This window comes from Myodes glareolus, chromosome 6, assembly GCF_982192425.1.
Source record: "Myodes glareolus chromosome 6, mMyoGla1.1, whole genome shotgun sequence".
NCBI lineage: Eukaryota > Metazoa > Chordata > Mammalia > Rodentia > Cricetidae > Myodes > Myodes glareolus.
In genome coordinates this window covers 40122849-40135644 of record NC_142031.1, presented here as the reverse complement: position 1 = coordinate 40135644, position 12796 = coordinate 40122849, and the positions used below count along the sequence as shown (strand labels likewise).

The following is a 12796-nucleotide window of genomic DNA, read 5'->3' as shown; positions in this document are numbered from 1 at the left end:
CTGTATATGAGCAAGGAGGTGGAAGGGCCTGGATTCATCCCTGGACAGGTGTGTCGGATGGATGGCTGGTATGCTGCAGGGGAAACTGAAAGTCAGCATAAAGCATGATGGTTCTAGGTTCATAAGGCAAAAACTTTCCTACGTGAGGCAGATGGGTCCCTGCCATACTGGGAGCCAGAAGAATGCCCGACACTTCTTACATGGTTTACTTGCGTTTAGACCCCTTATATCAGCCTATACATATCATGACTTGGCATGTAAGTCGGCAGGGGGCGAGGTGAATGTCTACAACAGGCACACCAATCCCTAGTTACCGCGTGGTAGTGGTTCACAGGGAGAATCTCTGCTGTCATCGAGCTGGTTCCACTCCGGTGACCTCTCTCTTGATCTCACTTGACTTCTCAGGATCTCACTTGAGTCCACCTCCTCAGGAACATTCTAATTTTGCTTTTTTAGTCTATTTATGTTCAGGGTTTCGTGAGTTAGATTTTCTGGAACCTGATTTTTTTTTTTTTTTGTCTTTTCGATGTACATGTGTGTGACTGTGTGTGTGAATACTACCTATGTGGTACCCAAAGAGTGGTACCCAGAAGAAAGGCACCAGATCTCCTAGAGCTGGAGACAGACAGTTGTGAGCCGCCTGACACAGGTGCCGGGAACCTTTGGAAGAGCAGCAAATGCTCTTAACCACTGAGCCAGCCCTAGGCGTAAAGTGTTTAGAAGAACCATCGATGTTTGTTGTTGTTTGTTTGGCAGTGCTAAATACTGAGCCTAGAGCTGCGCCCATGGTTAGTGGGTGCTCTGCCAGTGAGCTGCGTTCCCATCCCCAGGACAGAGCATTTTGGCGAACATCCTGCTGGGGTGCCTCCTGGACCCCGTGCTGCTGAGGCACCTGGAGCTTGTTTCAGCCACTCCTGATGTTCTCATCCTTTTACCTGTTGAAAAGTGGGGTATAATTCGTCCATTGTGAAATCGGTCTTTTAATTTTACTGTGCAGCTCCATGAGCTTTGACAAATGCACAGTCACTTAGGTGCATACAGTGGAAAGGAAGAGCAGGCACACGACTCCCAACAGACAGCCTTAACCTACTTCATCCCCAGCCTTTGGCATGGCACGTGTTTTCCATCTCTGTGGCTTTGCATTTTTCAGTATAAAAAAGATATTTTAAGTTGGCCTGAACCATGTGGTCTTCTGTGTCTGCTTATTCCGTGCTGCTGGAATATGTTATATGTTATCTGTGTCACATGTTGCTCCTCCATGCCCAGCTCTGGTGCTGCTGAGATGGGGAAGGCTGGGCCCTCAGAGAGTTCAGAGCCAAGGATGAAGAAGGCACTTACGTGGGTCCGGTACTCTGGGTCTTTAGACGCGTAAGTTGCCCTGCTGCTCCCCAGCCTGAGACTCTGCTCCTTTAGGAGCATCAAATGGGAATGGAAAGAGCAGTTTGAAGTCAGGCAGATCGTTTGAAGCCAGCTCTAACTTAGCAGCTCTGTGACCTTCTGTTGAACATGATTCGGAGTGGGGACCTGTTGGATGGATAGATGGATGGATGGATGGATGGATGAGTAAATGAATGAACTCACCCTTCTGAAATCTTAGTTGCCTTCTGTGTTAGAGGCCCCTTTACCTGACTGCTGTGGGTGTCAGCATCCATAAGGTTTGTCCTATTCCATGGCTGTCCTTAAAGTCAGTCCCTTGGCTCTTTCCTTCAGACTGACTTGTGCATATGGTGCGGACCTCAGAGATAAGGTTAGATCTCAGCACCTGCTGGGCGGGAGCCATGAGGGCCACTTACTGAGCAGATAAATGCCTAGAAAGCCCCACAGATATCTTCTGGCTTGAACAAGTCCAGTCTGGAGAGCCCCCTGAACTTTCCCCTCCCCTTCTTTAATGGCACAGACAGGGATCTCCCCAAACATGAACCTGGTGGGGGGCATTAAAGGAAGTCTTCTGGAATAATGAACTATGGTCCTGGTAGCAAGGGGTCGCCTTTGGCTCTCAGATTTGGAAAGGGAAATGGGCGTGGTTATCGGCAGTCATGGAACTGTCACTCAAAGAACAGACCCAGGAGGGTGTGGTGACCCTGATTGTAATTCCAACATTCAAGTGGCCAAGGCAGGAGGAGGGCTGTGAATTCACAGCCAACCTGCACTGCACAGTGAGTTCCAGGCCAGCCTGGGCTACAGCATGAGATTATCTCTTCAAAATCTGGGCAAACAAATACAGAGCTGTCAGGATTAACCAGGCTGATCTTTGTTAATCAGCTATTTATATAATTATCTGTTTGCTGGATGCTTTCCCTACCAGGGAACCCAGGACACACAGTAAATGCTTAATTTTTCTTTTTCCTTTTTTTTTAAAAAAAAAAAAAACAATTGCATATGTGTTTATGCAGGTGTGTATTGTGTTTGTGCAGGTATCTGTGTGTGCAGGGGTGTGTGTATGTGTATGTGTGTGTGAGTGAGTTCTCTCCTTCCTGCACTGTGCTCTGCAGGCCACCTGGCCTTGTGCTTCTAGCTCCTCTCGTAGGCGTGGAGGATTACGCATGCACGCCACCATATCCAGCGTTTATATGGGTTCCCTGGAGAGAACCCAAGTTGTCAGGCTTACAGGACAAGTGATTCTTTTCCCCACTGCACCATTTCCCGATTTAATCGTTGAATGAGAAAGGGGTTTGTGGTTAAAAGAATAGGGATTTGAAATTACTATTTCTGAGATGAAATAGTAGAGAAAGAAACCAGTAATTGTGAGTCATATGCTGTTTGTTTGGGCTATTAAATCTTTACCTACAACCTCCTCATTGAACTTCTTAGTGGCTGCTGTAAGTAGGTGTTCTTGCCCATTGTAGTCAAGGAAACGGATGCAAAATAGTTAAGAGACGTGCCTCCAGTCTCATAACTAGTTACTGATGGAGTCAGATTCAAACTCGGGTCTGACATCCAAGCCCAGCCTCTTTCTAGCCACAAACAGCATCTTAAGAATAGAACTCTCTACATTTTATATTTCAAACAAAAAATGAGAAAAAGGATTCAGAAATTTGAGCAGGAGTTGAGTGGGTGGATTATAGAGTTTACAGCGTGAATTCAGGATTTCCAGAATGTTGGTTTCCTGCTTGCATCAGACTTTTCAGTCTTGTGTTTTCCTGAATTGGTTTGAGAGCCTTTCCATAATCCAATTTAAATGTGGGGTTTTTTTTTCCTTTAGACACAATGCACATAGCTCTGAGAAATGACTTCCTCTCCCTCAGAAAGGCTGCACAGGCCTTGGAGCTGAAAGGCCTGGGTTTCCCTCTCATAGGACTGGGAAAGGTCTTAGCAACTCCCTGGTCGCCCTGCAGCTTGGGTTTTCCTTCGTAGATGGGGAGAGGAACCTCCGTCCTTTTAGTGCCTTAGAGGCTGTCACCCAGATCAAAGGGGCAGATAGCCAACACAGTGCATGACAGGGATAGGCTAGGGGGACGTGTGTGCCCTTTAGTCAGTGAAGATCTGCAGAGAGAAATAGGCACTTGGAATGCTGGGAGAAGGAGGGCTGCAGATGGGCTGGCAGGTGAGCAGAGACATTCCCTCTTTCTTTTCTGCCAAGATCAGTTCAGCCTGAGAAAGCAGTTCACTTGGGTGACCCTTCATGTGCTTAGACCCTGAGCTATACTGCTGTGTATTGCCAAGAAATTAATATTTAACACAGGACCAAAGAAGGCTTGTGTTAAACAAGATAGTTGGTAAAAAATAATTAATAATACTCTCCCCCTGGCTGTTTTTTTATTATTTTTTAAAGATGTGTGTGTGTGTGTGTGTGTGTGTGTGTGTGTCTGAGTGTACGCCTTAGTGTGTGTGCACCGCATAAGCACAGGTGCCAGAGGAAGCCAGAGGAAGGTGTCAGATCCCCTTGAATTAGAGTCACCGGTGATTGTCAAACACTTGATTTGGGTGCTGGAAGCCAAACCTATATTCTGTCCAAGAGCAGCCAGTGCCGTTAACCACTGAGCTGCCTCTCAAGCCCTACATTCTCCCCCTCTTCCTCCTGCTCCTTCCTTCACTCAGGGACCACTGGCAGACGCTGCACTCTACAGAGTGGAGTTGGGAGGGCATATGTCATAGCGGTGAGGAGATGAGCAGTGAGGTCACCACTACCAGGTTAGAGTCTGGCACCCTGCCTAATTGTGAAATTATTTGAATTCACTAAATCTTAGTTTTTTCACCTGTCTTAGGAGAAAAACAATAGTACCTGACTTCAATGAAGGTTAGAGATTATGTTTGTTGATAAGTTTGCCTATCAGGTTTCTCATGTGTCGTAAACATGCCACACATAACTCTCTGGAGAGCCAAATACACAGGGAACCAGGCCTGCTGCTTTCCTGTTGTCTTCCTCCAGCCTATTAGAAGGTCATGATGGGTAAGTAGAAGCCCAAGGGTTGGGACCACGGCAACCAAGCCCAGGTGGCTTTCTGTGTTGTGAACCTGAAGCGCTATGCTCAGAGCAGCTCTGCGGAGCAGTAGCTTCTGGGTGCCCATGGTGAGTAAGAATGCTCCCTGCAGAGGTGTGGGAAAGGCTGGGGTTTCAGTCTCATCACGTGTCTGAGACTCTCAGGACTCAGTGCCACTGCGCCTTGGAGATGCAGCGCAGGTTCTGTGAGTTTTGCTTTGTCACGCCTAGGCTCTCTGGCATCACCATATCCTGATTGTCTCAGTGTGGAGGCGGACATAAAGTCAGCTTTCTCCATTTTTAGAGCTATGCACACACAGTTCACTGATGGGCATGAATTCCACCCAAAGTGTTTGTGGTTTTGGCTTTTAGGTTGCTGTACAAACCAGAGGATTCCCCCATAGGACCCTCATGCATTTTTCATGCTGTTGATCGCCTACTCTCTTCTCCAGCCCCTGCCTCCTTCCTGTTGCCCCCTAGAATAGAGTAGCCCCTGCTCCTCTTCCATGTCATGTGCATTCTGTGGTCTTCTTTCCCCATCTCCAATCCTGCTTCGAGACCTTTTAATTCTCATAGTCCCCTCCCTTTCTATCTAGTTTTATGACTTAGACCTACACACACACACATACACACACACACACGCACACACCCCTAAGATCCAGGCTGGGGAGATGCCTCAAGCTGTGCGGTGAGTATTCATTGTGCAGCCGTTAATATGGAAGTTTCTAAAAACTAAAAATAGCCCTGCCATATGACCCAGCTACACCACTCCTGGGCACATACTCAGAGGAATCCAAGTCCTATCACAAGACACCATCTCATCCTTGCTTACCACGGAACTGCTCACCATAGCTGGGGATGGAAGCAGCCTGAGAGTCCATCATTAGTGGAGTAAACTAGGAAGAGGTGGTACAGGCATGCAATGGAATTTTCCTCTGCCATGAATTAAAATGAAACCATGACACTTGCAACTTTTGTATTTTTAAGTGCCTAACTTATGGAGGCCACATTAGTAAAATGCACCCAACCTTCTTGGCGAGGGGCTTTTTTCAGTGCGAACTCAAATCTAAGTATTAGGAGCTCATAAAATTGAGTAAACACCGCCACAGTCAAGGTCCCTGAAGTTGCTCACACAGCTCTGGAGTCACCCTTTGTGAGCTCGCAACCCTGGCAACCACGGATATTGTTTTTGTTCTTGTAGTGCTCCACTTCAGAACAGTATGTTAGTGGGTTGTGCCACGTGTTACCATTTGAGTTTGCTTCTTTTGTTTCCACAATGCACTTCATAATCTAAAATTATTTTTAGTGTAACTAGGTAAGTAGTCCTGAGATTGGCTGGGAAAAACAATAGCATTCATGTATATCATTAATAACCAATAAGAAATCTAACTTTAAAAAAATGAACTGTGTTGGGGCTGTGAGATAGTTCAGCGAGGAAAGGGACTTGTCGCCAAGCTGTTGTCTTGAGTCTGATCCTCCAGTATCAGCATGATGGATGGAGAATCCCCTCCCGAGAATTTTCTTTGATCTCCATAAGCATCCATGGCAGGAGGATGCACGCACACAAACAGACAAACAGACAGATGTAGGCTTATCTAGAAAAACAAAGAGTCAAGAATAGCCAGGAAAGTTTTCAGACTATCAGGATTTATTCTAAAGCATTGCTCATCAAGTTCATGGTTGTTGTTCTGAAGATGCCCTGATAGACAGCAGGTCGGTGGAGCAGACCAGAATGCTGAATAACAATACTCTAGCATTTCAAAACCTTTACATTTGACAGGGTAGCGCTGCACACCAGCGAGAAAGTGTTCAGCAAATGTACTGGGCACAGTTGGGATCCAAGCAGAAAAAAATAACATTGAATCCATAATTCATGTCACATAGAAAATAAAATCCAGATGAGTTAAAAATCTAATAGTGGAAAAACAAGCATTTAAAATGTTTGTGTGTGCACAGTTTGCATGTTTGCATGTGGGCACCTGTTTGTGTGTGCAAGCCTTTGTTTAGGTGTGTGCACATTTGCATGTTGTTTTACATTTGTATGTACACATATCTTTGCATATGTGTGTATATTTGTGCATGGGTACACGCGTACATGTATTTAGTGCCCAGAAGTCTTCTTTTTTTTTTTTTTGTCTTAGAGTCTCTCATTGAACTTGGGGCTTTTTGATCTGGCTATCCTCCTGCCTCTGCCTCTTCAGCAGTTGCATTACTGGTGTGCACTGCCATGTCCAGCTTTAATTTTTTAAGATTTATTTTTGTATTATGTGTATTGTGATGTGGGATATAGGTATGTGAGTTGAGGTGACAATGGCTACAACAGATCCTCTAGAGCTATAGTTATAGGCAGCTGTGAGCCACCTCATGTGGGTCTGGGAACTGAACTCAGGTCCTTGGCAAGGGCTATATGAACTCTTAACTGTTAAGCCATCTTTCCAGCTCCCATATCCAGGTTTTTACATAGTGTTGAAGATCCAAGCTCGGGTCCTTATCTTGTATAGCAAGCATTTTACCAATTGAGCCATCTGTCCAGCCTCAGAAGAAAAGGTGGCCAGGCCTTCTTAAAATATACAAAAATAAGTGTCATTCATATAAAATGCCCAACTACTGGACAACAAAAGACATAGTAGGTCAAGGTCCTAGAGTTGATGTTGGGGGAAAATATTTGCAATGCATATGTCCAAGGAAGTATCTATACCCAGAATTCAAAAAAAAAGTCTCTAGCAAGGTAACTTTACTGAGGACTGTGAGTGGGGCAATTAAGCAGCTCCCATGGGCATATATTTGAGGAAATTTCAACAAGGGCACATTTAACATTCATCAGACTGGCCAGAGTTTCAGTCTGATGATATTGTTCTGACAAGAATGGGAGCTTTGGAACTCTGTTTGCAGGAAGAAGTAGAAGTTGATACAATACTGCCGAGTGGTTTCATGCTACCCAGTGGAAGATGCTGTGCATTGTTACACAATGTCCACAGCTGTTACCTTGTGGCTGTGAAGTGCCTTCTCGAACAAAATGCTTCATGTGTTGAGGGCTAGGTCCCCAGTGAGTGGATCTGTTCACTGAGAGCCAAAGGGGTTGTGAAGGCTCTCACTTAATCAATGGGTTAGTTCACTGATGGATTCAAAATTTGTTGGCATTATTGGGAGGTGATGAGCATTTTCATAGAGGAACCTTGGGAGAGTTAGGTCAAGGTGAGGATGTCCTTGAGATTCATACCTTGTTCTGGGCTTCTCTCTGGCTCTCTCTGCTTCCTGGATGGTCACCAGGTAAGAGGTTCATGTCTTTGAGACCAACCTGGACTAGACCCTGTCTCAGAAATCTAAGGCTTCTGGAGCTGGAGTCATGGCTCAGCGCTTACTCTAACTGCTCTTGCAGAAGACCAAGGTTCAGTTTCCAGCACCTACACAGTGGCTCACAATCGTCCATAACTCCAGTTCCAACAGCTCTGGTGCCCTCTTCTGGCCTCCACGGGCACTAGTTGCGTGAGTAGACACATGTATACATGCAGACTCATACACATAAAATAAAAATACACAAATCTTTAAAAAATAAAATCAAGGACTGATAAATGGGACATCTCTGTCACATTCTCTCCTCCAAGATGGGGGGGGGGGCTAGAGGAAGTGGAAAGGGGATTGTAAGAGCCAGAGATTGAGGGCGATTGAAGTGAAACCATGTCCTCTGGACATGCCAAGACAGTGTCACTCCTTAGCTCACAGCAGCTGTGGTTTCCTGCACATGACTGGCACAAGATCAAGTAAACATCCCAGCATAGTGTGGGAAGGGACTCAGGAGCCCCTACCCTGGCTGAGGCGCTGTTGACAGTTGATGCTCTTAGGGGAGGGAGATTGAGTTTTCCTTAAGGGTGTGGCTCCTGGCAGGTAGACGGAGCTCCAGTGAATGACCCCACACCCAGGAGTTTATGGGCAGCTCAAAATTGGATGGGTTATTAAAAAAAATAGAAGAAGACGATGCATGTGGAGTTGGGAGGAGTGGGGGCAAGGGTGGGGATTGTTAAACACGGCCTAAACTTACATAAAAGCCCACAGAACCAAGCTGAGCAGGGTGGCACACATCTGTAATCCCAGCACTTGAGAAGTGGAGGTATCCTTGGCAGGAGCAGGAGTTCAAGACAGCCTTTGGCTACTGCACAGCAAGTTCAAGGCCTGCCTGAGCTACACAAGATATTCTGTAAAAGAAAAGATTTTAAAAAGCAGTGCCAGGGTGGAGGTTGTAGCTCAGTGGGTTCATGAAGCCCTGAGCACCACGCAAACAGAGTCTGGGATGCAAGCCGGTGCTCCTAGCACTCGGGGTAGAAGCAGGAAGGTCAGACGGTCAGGGTCATCCTTAGCTACAGTGAATGTGAGGTCGATTTTGGCAACACGAGATGCTGTCTCAAAAACCAAACAAAACTAGAGCATGGAGAAGCTTCTGGGGCAGGAGTGGCCGGGTTTCACTGAAATGGCTTTGTTGAGATTGCTCTTAAAGGATTAGCGGGGTTCCATCAAGGAAAACAAAACACTTGTGAGGTTGAGAGGAGATCTTACACTAAGACTCAGGCAGCAGAAAGAGCTGCCGGGAAGGTGAAGATTGCTGGCCACTTAGCTCCTTAGGAAAGTGCCTGGAACTCTGATCTGAAGCTGGGAGCCGAGGGTGGGGGGTGGGAGGGTGCGACTGTGAGACTGGGGATGTGGGCAGATGGATCATTGGAAAATGCTCTTTTAAGAGGCATTTGGTCTTGCACAGACATAAAGGGCTGAGGCTGTAGCTCAGTGGTAGAGAGAGCCCTTGTCTGGCAGGCACAAGGCCTTAGGTTTGCTCCTCCGTCATCCCCCCTCCCCTGTGAAAACTCTTCAGAATGCTCACCTGGTTTTAACAGACATAAATGCCAAACCCCTCCAGCCTGGACCCGCTCCATTCATTACTTCTTGAGAACTTGCCGTTTTAATCCCAGTCTCTCTTCCCTGGGGAGGTCTTGAGTTAGCAGAGACTCAAATGTAAATGTGTTCTTGGAGGGACCTCTGTTGTCAACCAGGGCAAAAGCAGGGGCTGCTGATTCCCAGTTCCTGTCCGAAGACACCCTGGCTGTTGGAGCCCAGGCCTCCCTGGCTAGGTGCCCTGTGAGCTCCTTAGCTCTGACCACTCACTGGAGTTCACACAGGTACCACTCAATAGGACCCTGGATTCATCTTCCCCTGTGGATATGCTGCCTCTGAAAGGGCTGGAAACCAGCCTGGCAGACATGGATAATAACCATGGCATCTGTGCCCCAGAATTGCTGGCATTGTGCCTGAGGCCTTGCTGATTCAGCCTGGTGCTGCCTGGTATACACCTTGTTGCCTGACCTCATCCAAGGTCACAGGTGTCCCCTGGAGGATGCTGATTTTGATGTCTCTACTGGGCACTCTCTTCCGTGGCCAAGAACGGGATGCAGCTACAAATAAAGCAGACACTGCCCTGACTCTGTGGAACTTCCCGTCTTGTGGGGGAGACAGCCCTGAAAATACAACCTAAGTGTTTTGGATAAGGATGAGGAATAAAAAAATGCAGGGAGCTTTGACTGGTGGGAGGACAGGGGGAGGAGCCTTATCTCGGCAGTGGTGGGGGGAGGGACAGTAACAAAGGCAGGAAGGCCTCAGCAAAGAAGGAAGTGTCCTCTACTTCCCAAAACTGCTTGGGAGTGGGGCAGGTCAAGAGGGGGACAGAGTGGGGGAGACTTTCTTCACAGGGTCACCTGTGCCCCTCGGGCCAGGCCACACACCTTGACCTAGCTTCTTCTTGTTTTTTTTTTTTCTTTTTAAATCACATTTATTTACTTATTTAGTGTGGGGTGGGTGGGTACGCGGGTACCATGGCGCATGTGTAGAAGTCAGAGGACAAGGAGGAAGGCAGTTCTTTTCTTCCACCACTTGGTCCCCGGGGATCAAACTCAGGTCATCACGCTTGGAGCCACCTCACCTGCCCTGTTTTGTGCTCTGAAACAGGGTCTTGCTATGTAGGCCTGGCTGGCTTGATCCACACTCTATAAACCAGACTGACCTCCAACTTTCAGTAATCTTCCTGCCTCTGTCTCCTGCATGCTAGAACTGCATTCATTCCCTCCATACCCAGCATCACCCCCATGCACAGCATCATCCCCATGCCCAGCATCCCCTCCATGCCCAGCATCACCACCATGCCCAGCATCACCCCCATGCCCAGCATCACTGCCATGCCCAGCATCATCCCCATGCCCATTACCTTCTCCATCTTAAATTCTCTCTCTCCCACCACCACCCTTACTCTTTCTCTCACTTTCAACCTACTTTTTCCCTCTTTCTTTCTTATCTGCCTTCTCGTGCCTCTCATCTCAGCCAACGGTGGTGATAGGAAATCAATCATAGGAGGCCAGTTTGTCTGCCCTGCTTTACTTCCTTCGTTAATGATTATGAGACTCTGGGCAAGGAAGCAGCCAGCCTGAGAACTGGAGCCCTATGTACATGATGGGGGTCCTCAGCTAGAGAAGTCTAGGATATATAAGGCTTGTAAAGTACTTGAAACAGGCATTTGTGTACAAATACACACACACATATGTATACACGCACGCACACACACACACACACACACACACACACACACACACACACCCCTATCTCCTCAGTGACAGAATTGACGTGGTTCTGTTATTTCTGTTTTCTATGGACATTGGTGTCCCCCAGCCACAGTGCTCCTGATAAAGCTGCCCCCTGCTAGGTTAATTGCATATCTTCTCTCTATGACTTCTAAATGTCTAATGGGCATCGACTTTGAATATCCCCAGCATGGTATTTTTTCCTAACAAGGCAGGTTCCTTGAAGGGACACACACACACACACACACACACACACACACACACGCTCTGTCTGAGGTTGCCAGCTCCTGTAAGACCTGAAACTGGGTGGCTTCTGTACCCAGGTCAGCTTGCACTGAGGTGACAGTTGCAAGTGACCTTGTCAGTTGGGCAAAAATATAAAGTCTTCTAGGGCTGACATTCTTTTTGTTTATTTTTAAAATACTTATTGGAAAGGGAAGATTACCCAGATCTACCCATGAGGGAATCTACCATGAGGACCGCTGAGATGTCCCTCATAGTCTCAAAGATTTGGATACTTGGTGGCACTGTTTGGTGAGGCTTAGGAGGTATGACTTTGCTGGAGGAAGTGTGTCATTGAGTGCGGGCTTTGAGGTTTCAAAGTTTCTCACCACTCCCTGGACTTCCTGCTTTAAAACATGAGCTCTCAGGCTGGAGAGATGGCTCAGCGGTTAAGAGCACTGACTGCTCTTCCAAAGGACCCAGGTTCGATTCCCAGCAACCACATGGCAGCTCACAACTGTCTGTAACTTCAGTTCCAGGGAATCTGACACCCTCACACCAATGCACATAAAATAAAGTTAAATTTTACACACACACACACACAGCTGCTGCTCCAGCCACCAGGCCTGCCTGCCTGCTGCCACACACCCTCTGTAACTGTAAGCCCAGATAAACCCTTCCTTCCACAATAATAAATAAATAGATAAATAAATAAATAAATAAATAATACCTGTGTGTGGTGGTGCATACCTTTAATCCCAGAACTCAGGAAGCAGAAGCAGCCAGAACTCTGAGTTTGAGGCCAACCTGGTCTGCATAGAAACTTGCAGGCCAGCCAGAGCCACATAGAGAGACCCTGTCTCAAAAGCATGAATATATATTGAGCTGATAAAATGACTCAGTGTGTACACAGTCATCTTCTGCCAAGCCTGATGGCCTGTTCAGTCCCTGGGTCTTACACTGTAGAAGGAGGGTACTCACTCTACAAGTTGTCTGTCTTCTGACTTCCACATGTGTGCTATTACATCCGTTTGAATACTTATACATACACAAATGAATAAATGTAACTTTTAAAGCCCCTGTTCTGGGTCATAGTGTTGCATGCCTATAGTCCCAGTGCTAGGAGGTTGAGCTAAGAACATCCTCAGGTCGAGGTCATTCTGGACCAAATAATGAGGCCCTGTGGCCCCTCTCCTTCACAAGTGTTCTCAGCCCTCGGGGGGCATTTACGGACCACTGGTGAGATGGCTGTCAGCCAAAGTACCAAGGAGTAGAAAAAGATCACCTTGAAAATACGTACATGGTGCTGAGAGTGTTCAGTGGTTGACCTAGTCCGGGAGGTCAGAGAGGTGTCCAGGAAATCATGTGGGAGTTGGGATTGATGAATGAGTAGGCATTAATCAAAAAAGATGGAGGGGGGATTCCAGAAGAAAACAGCATTGACAAAGGGAAGGTAGCGAGTAGGGGCAGGTAGAGGTTTCCTTTGAAGACTGGTCTCAGCTGCAGGTCTGAGAGCTAATTGACCCTAGTGAGAGCGGAA

The 12796-nt window shown here is 47.0% G+C and overlaps 1 protein-coding gene across 2 annotated transcripts in view; it reads left to right on the top strand.

Annotated features, from left to right (window-relative positions):
* The window catches only part of Reep1 (receptor accessory protein 1), a 104819-nt gene that overhangs the window by 42537 nt on the left and 49486 nt on the right, over window positions 1-12796 (top strand). The window lies entirely within an intron of this gene.